We start from the raw sequence: 13,970 nt of genomic DNA, 5'->3' as shown, positions 1-13,970 counted from the left end.
TTCTGACCGTTTCTTCCATTTAAAGTTGTCTTGTGTCAACACAGTCTTCGCTAGTCTTGTAGCATTTCTCAGAGTCTCTGAACTCCTCTCCTCGTGAATGTGTATCTAGTCTGTGTGTAGTCTTACTTCCTATTTCCCATATGTTAAGCAATCCTCTCATGTGTTGCTCATCATTATAGTAATCCATAGCTGGAATGCGGTTACGTGAAATGTGACATGTTTTGGTGAGAAAATGCAACTTAATTGAACTGAATGGTTTTGGGGGGCAACAGTTTTGGAGAGAAATTTTTTGAATAGCTTGCGTGAGAGAGAGTAAAGTAGTTTGCCATGCAAATCAGTCTGAAAGCTGTTGAGAGGAATTTGTATGTTATCGTGACTTCTTTTAGTCACAGTGTGTATATAGTCTAGACTGTCTGGTACAATGACAACCAGACGACCTGAAGGATATATCTAAAAATAAAACCCAAATCATGACATTGAAGGGGCTGCAATCGCCTCAGCCTTTAGCAGCTCTTTACGTACTTACTATGAATCTGACTCTGTTGCCAAGCAGAAATTCGTGTCTGACCATATTGATTTTTTGTTCCGAACCTCCAAAAACTCTATCTACATAATCATTACAGGGTATAGCTACCATAGCAAACACATTTAACTAAAAACAGTGGTTCCCAACCTGAGCTCAGGGGTGAAAAGATAAATCTGAGGAGTTGCAAGGTGATCGACAAGCTGGGAAAGAAAAAAAAAAATTCAGAATTTTTCCTCCTCTTTGCTTTTTTCTTGTGAAATATTGAAGACTTTAAAATCTATTCGACTGAAACAGTCTGCGCAGGGAAGATCACTCTTTGGTTGAGCCAACACATACAGTGTGCAGCCTGTGACGAGGGTTCTTGAGCGGGCAGGGCTTAGCTCTAAAGAGACACACGCCGATAAGGTTGGAAAGCATTTCTTTAAAGGTTCTGCTTACCCCAAGCACAAAAAAACGATACAAAACAAAACAAAAGAAATTTTCCTACCCACACCTGAAGTATTGAAACACTGTCAAACCAAAACTTGGCCCAGCACCAGATACAGTATAAGGATGAATAGGAAACAATTTTTTTTTTTTTTCTGTAAATTGGGTGAACTGGCACTTAAAGAATGTCATGTAATTGTCGTTGTGGTATATCTGCACTGCAGTGCTCTTCTAAAAATATTTCTCGGGTTATCGTCTTCGAGGCAGCATACAACATGTCACTGGAGGTCAGACATCAAAGGAGGAAATGAAGTGGGAAAGAGTTTTGGTGGACTGGACGGGACGATGTGCCACCCATGGTGTGTCAGAGATTTAAACAGATAACTTAGACGAGAGCAGAGGAATGCCTGGTCCGGACCTTAGCCGGCTGAAAATCCAGGCCGCTACACAGTAGCTTTATTTAAAAGTTCACATGACCTACTCTGTTGACACTGAGCACATTTACTTAAAAGATCAGCAAAGCAGAAGGCATGACAAATATACAGCACAGTATGTCCTTCTAGGAAAACAGGAACTAGAGTTTACTACGTTTTTGAGATTGTTTTCTAAAATTTACAGGGAAGGTCATACAGGACAATCAACTTATTTTTCTTGAGTTATCAATGGATCAAAAATATATTATTATTAAATTTATGGAATAAATGATACATTATATAAGACGTTTTTCCTGCTTAAATAATCCAGAGTTCCTGATTTTTGTGCTATGATTTGAACTCTGTGAAACGAACTCCTCAGGGGCCTGAAGTAAGAAACAAGCACTGTGGTATAAAATGTGCCGTGTCTCGGTTGCGTAATCCTATTTGATCAGTTGTGTTGAGACATAGAGTGCATCGACGGTATAAACATTATGACACAAAATCTTCCCTTATCACTGTAATGTTGATTTCGAGGATCCAGCAGCTGTAATGATAGCTGTTTACAGCTGCAAAGTGCCATTGCTGAGCTGAGAATTTGTTTGAAATAAAGCTTTCAGTTAACAGAGAATAAAGTACAAAATGACCAACGCTGATGCTGATGTTTGATTGCAGACTGGTTTTGAATGTTTGAGCATGTGAAGAAATAAACCAGTGTAAAACGCCAGGCTGGGTCTCGCCCCAGGAAGACTGTGGGCATTCTGGCACAGCTGGGCACGCAGCGGGTTCTTGGCTTAGACTGTCGCAAGTTTAAGGGGACATCATAAAATGAAACAGAGCAGAGCAAGGAAAACAGTGCGATGAATAAAACCAAATCAAGCGTAGATCTCTTAATGAAGCTGGGATAATGTCTTCAGAAGGAGGTGACACTACAGCAGTTTAATAAAATACCCAACAGCGCATACCCAAGTTCACTGAACAATTTTGAGAATTTAGTGTCATGGGAACTGTCATTTACTAGTAGTTTTCTCATCTTTTAAAACCAAAATAACCCCGATGGCCCGATCCAGTTTGTAATCATGGAAGTCTGGAGACGTGGAGCTCTGGAGACGTCAGGCATCCACCTCTGGTTGGGTGGCTTCCACCTCTGTGAATGAGGGTTTCCTGTGGAAAGTACTGGACTATACTGAAGAAAGCAGAAGTGCACAGATGGTGTACTGTACTGTGCTGCATGTTTGACTAATTTGACAGGTAGATGAGACCCACGTGAGTGCTGGGGGATAATTACTCCATGTCCTCTTCCTCACACTGGCAAGTGCATTGTGAATGCACTGTTTGCACATAGCCTACAACATATTTACACACATGCAGCTGCCCTGTCCCATTTATGGTATGTGGGGTGTGCATGAATTAGCCTATGTACTGCGTGGGTCCCATGCAGGGGTTGTTTCTCGCATGTCCTGCAAGAACAGATAATCTCCCTGAGACACTGGCTTTGCCAAATTTTAGGACAGTTACCGGGATTCTTATGACATAATAATAAAGATCTCAGCTGCTTTTCATTTTTTCCTGGGTGCTAAATCCCTTTTTATTTTAAGCCTTTGCTACTAGTAACATCACAACATTGCATATCATTTTCAAGCAAGGACTTTATACGTATAAATATCTATATCTTTATCTATCTATCTATCTATTTATATACATTTTTTTGGTTTTTTTTGTTTGTTTGTTTGTTTTTAAAACCATATGTCGAGGCTTAAAGTCTAAACCTCATTCGTGTAACGGTGGAAACATCGGTTGAGACACAGCGTAAAAATAAACAAATCTATTACTATCTGTGCGGTACACTACATAGCGAGCATTTTAGGGTAGAGGAGAAGAGCAGCAATGCCTGTAACGTGATCGTAAATGGTCACTGGACCAAAAAAAATGCGGCTTAAATAGACATTTTGAGTCAAAGCTGTCGGCAAAATGACCCGAAACTGCCTTAAAATGTCGTCCATATCGTTTTGAATTTTCAATCCAACACTATGTACAATTAAACAGAACAAAACTGACCCCGAGGCTACTCTTTAGCTTCATCTTTTATTTTGTTACATGTTAAATACCTGTCAAGTTTTGAAACCAGTTTTTATTTTTACTTTGGTGACCCATTTTCCTTTACAGGACTTAGAGTAACAGTGTTCTGTGCTTGCTTGCCCATGGGTGGGGTGCTGCCCAGTGTTGTAGAGTTTGTGGTTCAGCTGCACTTTATTTGCAGTGCACTTTACCTACAGTATAATATGTTGTCATGGAGATGGATAAAAAATGTGGCAAGGACTCATAAGTCTGCCAGTCTTGGCTACGTTGTCAGGGTTTTTTTTTTTTTGATTTGTGAGTGATTTGCCAAAGTTGAAATTAGCCACTGCCACTGTGAATTGTGTTATGTCAATGTCAGTTTAGATAATGACTTAGTGTCACAAGTGATAATTGTGATGGCTGGGAGGATCACAAAAGAGGATGGTGATGATGGTAAAGGTTGAGATGATAGTGCCAAGCATGACAAAACAATGTATCTGCAGGGGTGTACCAAGTACCCAGATCCTTTATGCAGGACTTTTACATTATATTAAATTAAATGTCCTGCATTCAAACTCATGCTAAAGTCAATGTACAGAGGTAGGAGCAAAGTGTACTTAAAGTATCAGAAGTAAGATGACTCCATCTACAAAAAAAAAAGCCCCTGTGACTGATATAGTGTTATGCTTTACATGATTAGATTGTTGTATCTTTATTGCTAGATGCTAGCTAGATTAAACAACCATATTGAGTCCAATGGTTCCCAAACTAAGGTTCAGCCTCCCATAAAGGGTCACAAGATAAATCTGAGGGGTCATGAGGTGATCAATGGGAGAAGAAAGAAGAAAAAGGCTTGCTACACAAATTTGTAATAATGATATTTAATAACAATAATTTGTAGTTTTTGTGTAAAATATTGGATCACTTGACCTCATTCATCATTTAGATAAAACCGCGCGAGAAGTTTAGAGGAGAAATTCCTCTTTGAAAGACCTGCTAGCAACGCATAGACATCTGAAATTTGACAAGAAGCCCCAAATACACTGCTTTTTCTGTAAGGGGTCAAAACCCAAAAAGGCTGGAAACCACTACTTAAACCTTGAATAATGCATTGAACGGGATTGTCGAGTCTTTTTTAATGTAAAATCCTACTCTGAAAATTAACGATTAACTAACTGTCAAATGGATATAGTACAGTACAAAGTACAATACTTCCCTTGGAAATGCAGTGGAGGAGAAGGTGTAGAAGTATAAAGTAGCATGAAATTGAAATACTCAAGTAAAGTACAAGTACCTCCAAACTGTAATTACATATAGTACTACAGTAAATATACGTAACTTTAATGCACTGGTTATCTGTCAGGTTCTCAGCAAAGTCCGTTTTCCTAAAATAATTTTCTTTACTGAATAGAAAGTTATTGGTTTAATAGAGTTCTAGTTCCTGCACACACATTTCAATGTGAGCAATATGGAGAAACCAGGAACTGTGTAGCCCAAACGAGTAGCCCGACTGTACAGACCAGGGAATGTAATGGAAAAGAGATGCCACACTGCAATTCACCAGCCCAGGAATGATTTTTAAAGCAACGTGTTGCGTAGTTTCTGTCTTTTTCCTTTTTTTTTTTTACTCTGTTAAAAATTAAAAGTAGATCTCAGTTCCTCAGTTTCTCTTAAAATAAGTGCCCATCACTGTCACCTTCTGCTCTGTGCAGTCTCTCACTTCACCCGCACACTTCCAGAGACACACACATGCAAATAGCCCATAGCCCCTGTTCCTTCATCATAACCATCATCGTCACATCTTTGGTCAGTTCTGCTTTGTGTTTCCTCATGTGACACGAGGGCTGTGTATTTAGACTGTAAATGATGTTGAATGAGAGCATCTACTGGATGACTTTGTCCCTAAAAGTGCATGTATAATGACTTGGCACGAGTCCTGATAAAGCTAGTGACCTAATTTCTATAAATGAGTGCTATATTTAGTTGGATTCCTGAGTTTTTCTTCTTTTTTTGGTCGCATATTACAAAAGGCCAGAGGACATATTTGATTTCTCAGCGTGTTGTTATCTTGATGTAATGCTTTTCTTTCTTTTTTTTCTTTCTTTTTTTTTTTTTTTTTAAGAAGTTAAAGGCTAGGACCAACAGTGATTTATGGGCAACACTCTGGTGGTTCATGGTTTCATTAGTGTGGTTTGCAGGGCAAGAGAAGAGATAACACAAGCATCAGTAAACTTGTCACAGTTGATGCAACTTAACAATAAATCTTCCATTTTGGGGCAGTGAAAGCAAGTTTTACTTAGATTTAGCATCGTTTGATATGTATTTATAGTTGTGCGACAAAGTCCTGCTCCACTCAGAAATGTGTGTTGCTTATTATTGCTTCACTCAGATGTTTTGAGCTCCACTATGCACAATGACATATGTGCAGAGTTTGTCATTAGAAAGCTGTTTTCACATTTATCAGCTGAAGGGGGAAAGTTTCTCTGAGCTCATCTTAAATCAAAATTGAAACTAAAATCATGCTTTTGTGTCATCAAAACTTGTTTGGAGGCCAGTCGTGGTCCTATGTATAACTTGCATTAGTGTGATGTGGAAACTTGAGGCCTCCAGCACACATACACCGGGAGCTGGCTTTTCAATGAATTAGAAAGCATCTCAGTCTTTTGAAATGAACAATATTTGCATATTCATAGATTCTGGATTCTAGACTGAAGGAGAATGAGTGGATGTAATTTTACGTATTTTTAACTAGATAATTTAAGTTCTTTGTTGAAAAACCATATCAGACATCATTTATTATTCCAACATGCCTGGAGGTGATCTTTAAGGGGTTATGGTGTATCTTTGGAGCCGTCCTCCTTAAAAATGTAACTACACATCAAGGCTGCAGCAGTAACACACGGGAACCACGAGAACTGTGATTGGTCAGCTTGGGCTTCCTGTGTTTTCTCCTACAAGTTTCTGATGCCAGAAGAGATTGTTGATATTAAAGACGACATTACGGAAGTTGAAGAAAGATATCCGACGCTGAACTGCTCATCACAACCTGTGCTTTACTGTAGCTATCTATGGCGGAACCACCATTACCCCCTTGCGTAGAGCATAAACCCAGCTTTAGGGATCATATCCCTGCCTCATCTGACTTGAAGCAGGGGGTTGATTACCTCTAAACATTCCCATTCTGGGTAAAGGTAATCACAAAGAGAACAACAGATGTATTCAGACTAGACTTTGGAATACAACTTTAGTTTAATGTTAAAATCTGTGTTTTACAATGACAACATGATTGGCTTTCGATATTTTGATTTCTTCTTTCCTCAGGTTCATATGCTCCAAAATATCGGCTTCAGCATGTGCGTGTTTAGACCATCTTGGGCAATTAAACTATTTTTAGGTGTTTCTGCTGCAGATTCATTTAAGGAAATCTCATTGCAAAAAAATCACATTCATGTTCTATTTTTTCCCGGTCTGATGGGATCACACAATCAGTTCATCAATCCTTCTGGGGCATTTGAGAGCTCTGGCACATTTCAGTGAGCCGGCTGGTTTGACAAAAAACTTCTTTTTAGGGTCCTCTGCCTGGCACAGGCATCTCTCTTTTCTTCTTCAGTCTGAAACACTTGCGAGGATTTTTTTGGAAAATGTTTGTATCGCGTACACTTTGACAAGAAGCCGTACTTCTGATCTGGCCAAACTGATGATTTTTACCTATGATTGTTCAAGCCGCAAGATAGTTTACATTAGTAGAATTGCTCATTTAATAACGCAACAAAATCCAATTCAAGTGTGCGTTGAAGAAATGTTTAAACCTTGGCTAACAATAGGACAAACAGGAGGTGTTACCATGGCACCTCTGTTTGCACAACCTGACAGACAAATGGTCACCAGTTTCCCCTCACCATAACACACAGGAAGGAAGAGATTAATTCAGAGAATAAAAATGCTCTCTCTCCCTGTGACACTACATGGCTCTCTCATTTAGACAGCACAAGTATCTGTTTCTTCTTAACAGAACTTTTTGTATTCTAGCTTACTCAGGAGAGAGGTGACGAGTATTTAAAATGAAGCATAATTCAGCAGTTGAAAGTAACAGAAAGAAATCCTAGCAAGATTCTGGATGGATGGATGGATGGATGGAGGGAGCAGATGGATGAAAATACATCTACAAATACAGTTTAAAATTCAAAGTTACGTGTGGTTGAGAAGTGTCAAAGTTTTCTTTAGACTTGTAGATCACACACTGCCATCGTTTAAACAGCATTGTAATCACTAAACTCCAATGCCCTTGAAATTCTTTATATGTAGTTTTAACCCAGACATTTAGATGTCTTTTTCCCACCTCACAAAATCAATGCTTAATGGATGTCGCAGTCATTATTGGAAAGTTATTTGAATCCATTTGAAACTTTTCTGACTTTGCTGTATCTGAATAGTTCCTCTGACATAACCATGTGTTTTACCAAGCCAATACTTTCAAAGAATTGCACTTTATTCAGTTTGTGTGTATATTGATTTTTGGTATTATTTGAGTAACAAGTGGAATAGTAAAGACAATCGTTGTATCTGAATATTTTCATGTAAAGTCACAGTCCCCTTATATTCCCCTTTTTTTTTTTTCTGTCCTGCCTTTAAAGAAACTAGCATCACACCCCAGCTACCCTCAAGAGGGCTAAAGGACTGTTTGAACACACTAGATTAGGGTGTGTTCAAACTAGAGACTATTCGATTTCGATTTTCAGTTTCAGTTTCCTGTCATGTTATACAATATTTTCACTTTTATTTAAAACTCAGAGTAGTTCTATCTGATTTTAAGTCTAAATACTAAATGCCTATATACCAAACTAATAGTCACACAACTGAAATTGTCCAACAACACCGCTATAAAACAGAGCTGTAGACCTTTGACTTTTGTCAGTAACGACTTGTGACTTACTTAAGCCCCGAGTCCCTAAAGACTTGACTTCAATGTTTATCTTGTAAAATTAAAGTTAAATAAAAAACGAATAAGAAAGCATCAGGCAGACTTCGCATAGCAAAACACCTTAAATGTTTCATTTTTAGGTTTATGCTTTGGAAGAAATTGCTGTCAGCTGTGTAAAAAAACAAAAAAACAAAAACAAAAAACAACATTAACAACATTAACAACATTTTCAGCATTCACAGATGTGAAAAACTGGCAAGTACTTGTAAAAACTTGACTTGGACTCAACCTCAAGGACCCAACACTTGACTAGCACTTATCGTAACTGATTGAGTCGAGACCTGAATTGAACTTGTCCCAGAAAACTAAAAGCGGCTGGAAAATTAACTTTTTTTTCCTTATTTTCCCATCCTGTCATAATTCACATCAGATTCTGCTCCATTTACCAGAATCCATCTCAGAAATACTTTTTCCCTGCACACCTACAGTAATATAAATCAACACACAGGATACTGAGCTGTATCACTGTACCAGTAAATGAGAGTCACTCTTACTAGTCACTGACCACTATCAACCTGAAACAACACCATTGTCTCAGAGCTCGGAAGTGGAGTCATTTCCCAGGAAAAAAAAAAAAAGCAGTCAGTCTTTCTCTCAAATCTTTCCATCTATCTTCACTATCTTCACTTTATGTTACTGGTTGTTTTCAGTGTAGTTTCTGCTTTTTGTTACTGTTGTCTATTTAACCATAGTAGCAGCTTCCTAATCCTGAATCTCACTGAATTTCTAATGAAGACTCACCATTAAAAAAAAACTACATTGTCTCTGGTAGTCAGAGATGTATTTTGCAGAAATTTGGCTTTATTTACTGACTTATGTCGCTTTTATGTACCCATTCTAATCTATGAGTTGGCTTTAAGTACAGCAAAAAAAATTTTTAACCATTTTCCTTAACTTTTTGGGCCTTAAAGACTATAAGTTCAGTTATTATAGTCTCCAAAGCACTTCATTTTTTGGCTTCTCATTTCATTTCCGACCTGCTCACTGACTAACATCCAGTCAGACCTCTCAGCTCATCAGGTGATGTTTTTCTTTCTATCTGTACCTAGAATATGATCCGGATCTGGTGAGGCTCTTTTTTTTGTTTTTTTTTTGTTATTTTGGTCCTGTTCTCTGAAACAAAAAGCCTGATCAATTAGAATCAGTCCTAACTGTGTCCCACCTTCAAAAGGAAACTGAAAATGTCTCTATTTTCTCAGGCATATGATTAGTTACTGCATGTGTAAGAGTGAAGTTACTGTCGTGCCAGTGTCAAGCTTTCGATTTTACTTTAAAACTACCATCAGGTAGTACTTAAAATATAAACACTGCTCATTTTGTAGACTTCCAGTTAATTCATTCCAGTTCAGTTGGTCTTTTAGCCAGCACACAGCAAGTCAGCTAAACATGCAAAATAAAGGGAACTTTTTCTACAGGCAAACATATAATCAAACATATATGAAGAATAACATTTCCAATAATGAATGAAATATGAATAAGTAAATACTTGACTTTTAAGTGGAAAAGTTATTTTAAGAAAAATCCTCTGGATATCAGCAGCTGCTTTTACACACAACACTATAACTACATTAAAAATAATAGACTCACAACTTTGTCTCTATTTTCTCTATATTTATTGCCAAAATACACAGTTTTTTCCAGGACATCATTATGAGGAAAAACAACACAGACCTCCAAAATAAGCTGAATACAGCTTGTTTTCATGAAGAAAGCTATATTTTTTGGTATACCTCTAGTATTTTTCAGTGTAATTGAAGTAGTCTGGCCAAACACATACATATCTCACTCAGTATGTGGATATATGGTAATTAGTTATCAATAGACTAAGCTTTTAAAACATACAGCTATGTAGAGGGCTTTTGTAGAATGGATTAAGTTACTAAATTAATGGTGCTTACACTGTTAAAAAAAATGGCAGAGGTACCTAAAGTAGGCTATAATACTTGTCTTCCAATCTTTCTTCATTTTCGTGAATTTTATGGATATTAAACAAGTCATGGTTTTATTGTTAAAATTTTATATATATATTTATATAATTATATTTGCTTGTGCTGCATTATTTGCCTCGATTTTTTTTTTATTTTTATGGTAATATATAATTATTTTTTAATTTGAACAATTTATTAATGTTAGCGATGGTTATGTTTTATTGGTTTGGTTGTGTTGTTTTAGGCCCAGCTAAATTTCCTTTTAAATTTTTTCTGTGCTTTGGTTTGTCTGTAATGAAGTCTTTCTTCTTTTCTGCTTAACCATCACTCAGACAGTCTGCTCATCAGTCAGACAGATGCAACCGGATCATGGGAAAGGAATGTCTGGTCACCCTAGCAAATGATTTTGGGGTCAGAGCGAGCACTTCCTGATTGCTTTAGTGAAACCTAACACCAACAACATGACTTACTGACCCCATATAATAATGACTGAAATTAGCTGGAAAATATTTCTATGATCAAGAATTTCACAGAAACCAGTGTCTCATTTAGTTCTTTGGTCACAGATGACATACTACCATCATAAAAAAAAAGTATAAACACAAATGTGCGTCATACAGCCTGGAGGCGCTTTGAGCCTTTTCAACCCCTATTCACACATTGTCAGATTCCTTAAAGTCAAGCTAGTTTGACTGATTATTCCATCTACCTACGAAGCTAATAATTGCAACAAAGCATTTGGCCCATGGTTGTTTTGATCTCTCTGTAGTTTGGATAAACATTCCTAGTTCTCATCCTGTCTCTGATGAGAAGGCCCTGCTTCTTTTTGGCAGAGCAAGGACATGAAGTTTTGCATTTTTACATATTTAGGTTTAAATATACAGAAATATGCTGGCTCAAAGAGAAAGCATGACAGAATGGTATGAGTGAGAATAGTTTCCCAGACAAATGCACTAATCCACTAAATCACCATGACACCCCGTTTCATACAGAGGGGTTTTTGTTCCCAAGGTCTGTCTTTGTGTTGTTATTCGAAGGGTAAATTCTTGGATATCCCTTCTTTGTCCTGTTAAGCAAACCAGGGTAAAAAGACAGGCAAAAGATTAATGTGCTTATTTTTGGCTGGACCACAACAGTGGGGCCAGCCCTATAAACACAAATATCGCGGAGTGAGTGATTGAGTTACACCCTTGGTCAGCCGAATGCCACGTGACTGAGTGCTGAAGTTACCAGTACCAGCTGGGTATTGGAGTTTCCACTTTGCTGTTGTTCTTTAAAAATGAATTGGTGCAAAGAGTTTTTATTGCGTCATCAGGGGGCTGTTTAGCGCCTTTGTCGCTAGATTTACTGACTTTTCACACCCCTTTAGCGACTTTTCTTGTCAAAAGCACCTAGCGACAAATCTAGCGACTTTTTGAACAAACCTTGACAACTTTCCTTACAAGGGAGAGGCCAGTATTGCCCTAGGAGCATGTGGTTAGGATTTGCCTCCTAAATTAATAAAGGAAATTAATCTTGCGTAGCCCTTGGCCTATGTTCAAGGCACCCACTTGTGGAAACCACTGCTATAGTATACTTTACTGTTTGTTAGTTCTGAAATAGCTGATTTATCAATTTTCTCATTTTAGTTACATATCAAGCAAAAATTCCAATCTTTGGCTTGCTCCAGCTTCTTAGTGAGGATTTGCTACTCTTCAGAGTTTTATGTAATTGTCAACTAATTATATTTTGGGTTTTGGATTGTTATACCAAACAAGTCATTTGAAAATATTAACCTTTGTCTCTCAGAAATTTTTTGCATTTTTCACTTTTTTTCTGATATTTTATCGACCAAATGGGTAACCAGCTAGTTGAAAAAATAATTGACAGCTTAATCAATTATGAAAATGATAATTTGTCTCAGCCCCACTATGTACGTAGTCGTCCAAAAGAGCCCACTGTCACTTTCAGTCCTGTATGTGAAGGTAAAAAATACGCCTGTACGGGACTCATCTTTAGTGATAACCGCAGTGTAGGGAAATTTACTTAACTCTGGGCTAAACTAACTGATCACAAACATACCTTAAGAAATGGGATCAGGGAGCAAAGTCTGCCTCTCAAGTTTACAGTCTTACAGGTATAAGTGTAATATGTTCTCTGGGTTATCCATTTACAAAAAAAATAATGGATTCGATGTAGATAATGCCTCAGCTTCAGCATGAAGCTACTGTCATTTTTGGACCTCTCACTGTTATTGCTTACATAACACAAGAGCCGTCAGCCCTCTCTGTTTAGGTGGGGAGGGCTGTGACGTAGCTGTCCCCCCCCCACCCCCATCTCTCTGTTAAGCTTCTTGTTACAGCATAAAGCTCTGTCGCCATAAACACCTGTACCCCTGCTGTTACCTTCTTACATGACTCACACGACTGTAAAGACTTCTTCATGAGGATGTGACTCAGCTCATTGTCAGCAAGGAGCTGATGTGTAGTTAGTCATCTTTACACGTGCTCAAAACACACAAAGCGGTGGATTGACCTGAAGAAAGAAGTAGTTAAAGCATTCAATGCATGGTGCATAGTGCAGACATGCACGTATGAAGCATACACACACTTTTCATTTACCTTTTGATCTCTCCGCTCATTCTTTTTTTTCCCAGTGCGTCACTGTGACATGTTTAGGAACAGAAACTTGAACAGGAACTTGTGCAGAGAAATACCTTGAATTAATTTTAGTACCACGTCATAATTTACAGGAAAAAAGAGGGAGTTGTCTTCATCAGGCGGCAAGAGTAGCTGCCTATCCCAACCTTTTCTATGCTGTAGATTACGTTTTCTCACATTTCTTTTTTTCTGGGTATTATTACATGTTCATGAAGCCTTCTTTTGCTGTTCCTGTTTTCCGTACTTTCCACATCATAATTCAACGTAATCAGTTTATTTCAACGGTTCACACTAAATCTATGCCTGCTGTGTCAGACGATATTAGCCTTGGAGTGTAGATACTTTAACAAACCTAACTTTTACAGTATCTGAATTTAAATCAAGTTGTAGCTGAAACATCATTCAACAGCTTTACAGTCGCCACTGGTCGCAGACTCTGCAGCGAGGCTTTAAAAAACTCAAGACTTGGATTACACATTACACCAATTTTGGCTTCTCTCTATAACTCCCTGATCAAAATGTAACTTTTGACATACAACATATTACATGGTCTGGAACCCTCTGTACAGAGGGTAAAGACTTGTTTTGACCCCTGACCCCTGGGAGGAGCCTCAGATCTTAGGTGCAGGGACTTCTGGATGTTTCACGGTCTAGACTGGAAACGAAGTTTGATTGTGTATTCGCGGTTGCTCCTTGACTTTTTATCAGCCTCTCACGTAGTCAAATAGAAAACTACTGTACTGTAACTGGTTTTATTTGGATTTAATTTTTGTGGTTTTCTCCACTTTGAGCCCTTTTTTAAAATTTATTTTATACCCTGTCTCACTTATTTCCTCACTTTTATTTCCTATTTTTAGTTGTATCTACTGTGTAGATTGATCCTTTAACTGATGTTGTATATGTCATTGTTTTTGTTTGGACGCGTCATCCATGAAAATAAACTAAAACAAAAACCTCCTGCATTCACATGTCCCTTTCCCCGAGGATAAAAGGAGAAAA

The 13,970-nt window shown here is 37.9% G+C and overlaps 1 protein-coding gene across 3 annotated transcripts in view; it reads left to right on the top strand.

The window, feature by feature from the left end:
- Window positions 1-13,970, top strand: part of pde4ba (phosphodiesterase 4B, cAMP-specific a) — a 190,614-nt gene that overhangs the window by 107,922 nt on the left and 68,722 nt on the right. The window lies entirely within an intron of this gene.

Source organism: Xiphias gladius, chromosome 6, assembly GCF_016859285.1.
Source record: "Xiphias gladius isolate SHS-SW01 ecotype Sanya breed wild chromosome 6, ASM1685928v1, whole genome shotgun sequence".
Classification (NCBI taxonomy): domain Eukaryota; kingdom Metazoa; phylum Chordata; class Actinopteri; order Istiophoriformes; family Xiphiidae; genus Xiphias; species Xiphias gladius.
The sequence above is the reverse complement of the archived record's forward strand: the minus strand, read 5'-3'. Positions and strand labels throughout refer to the sequence as shown.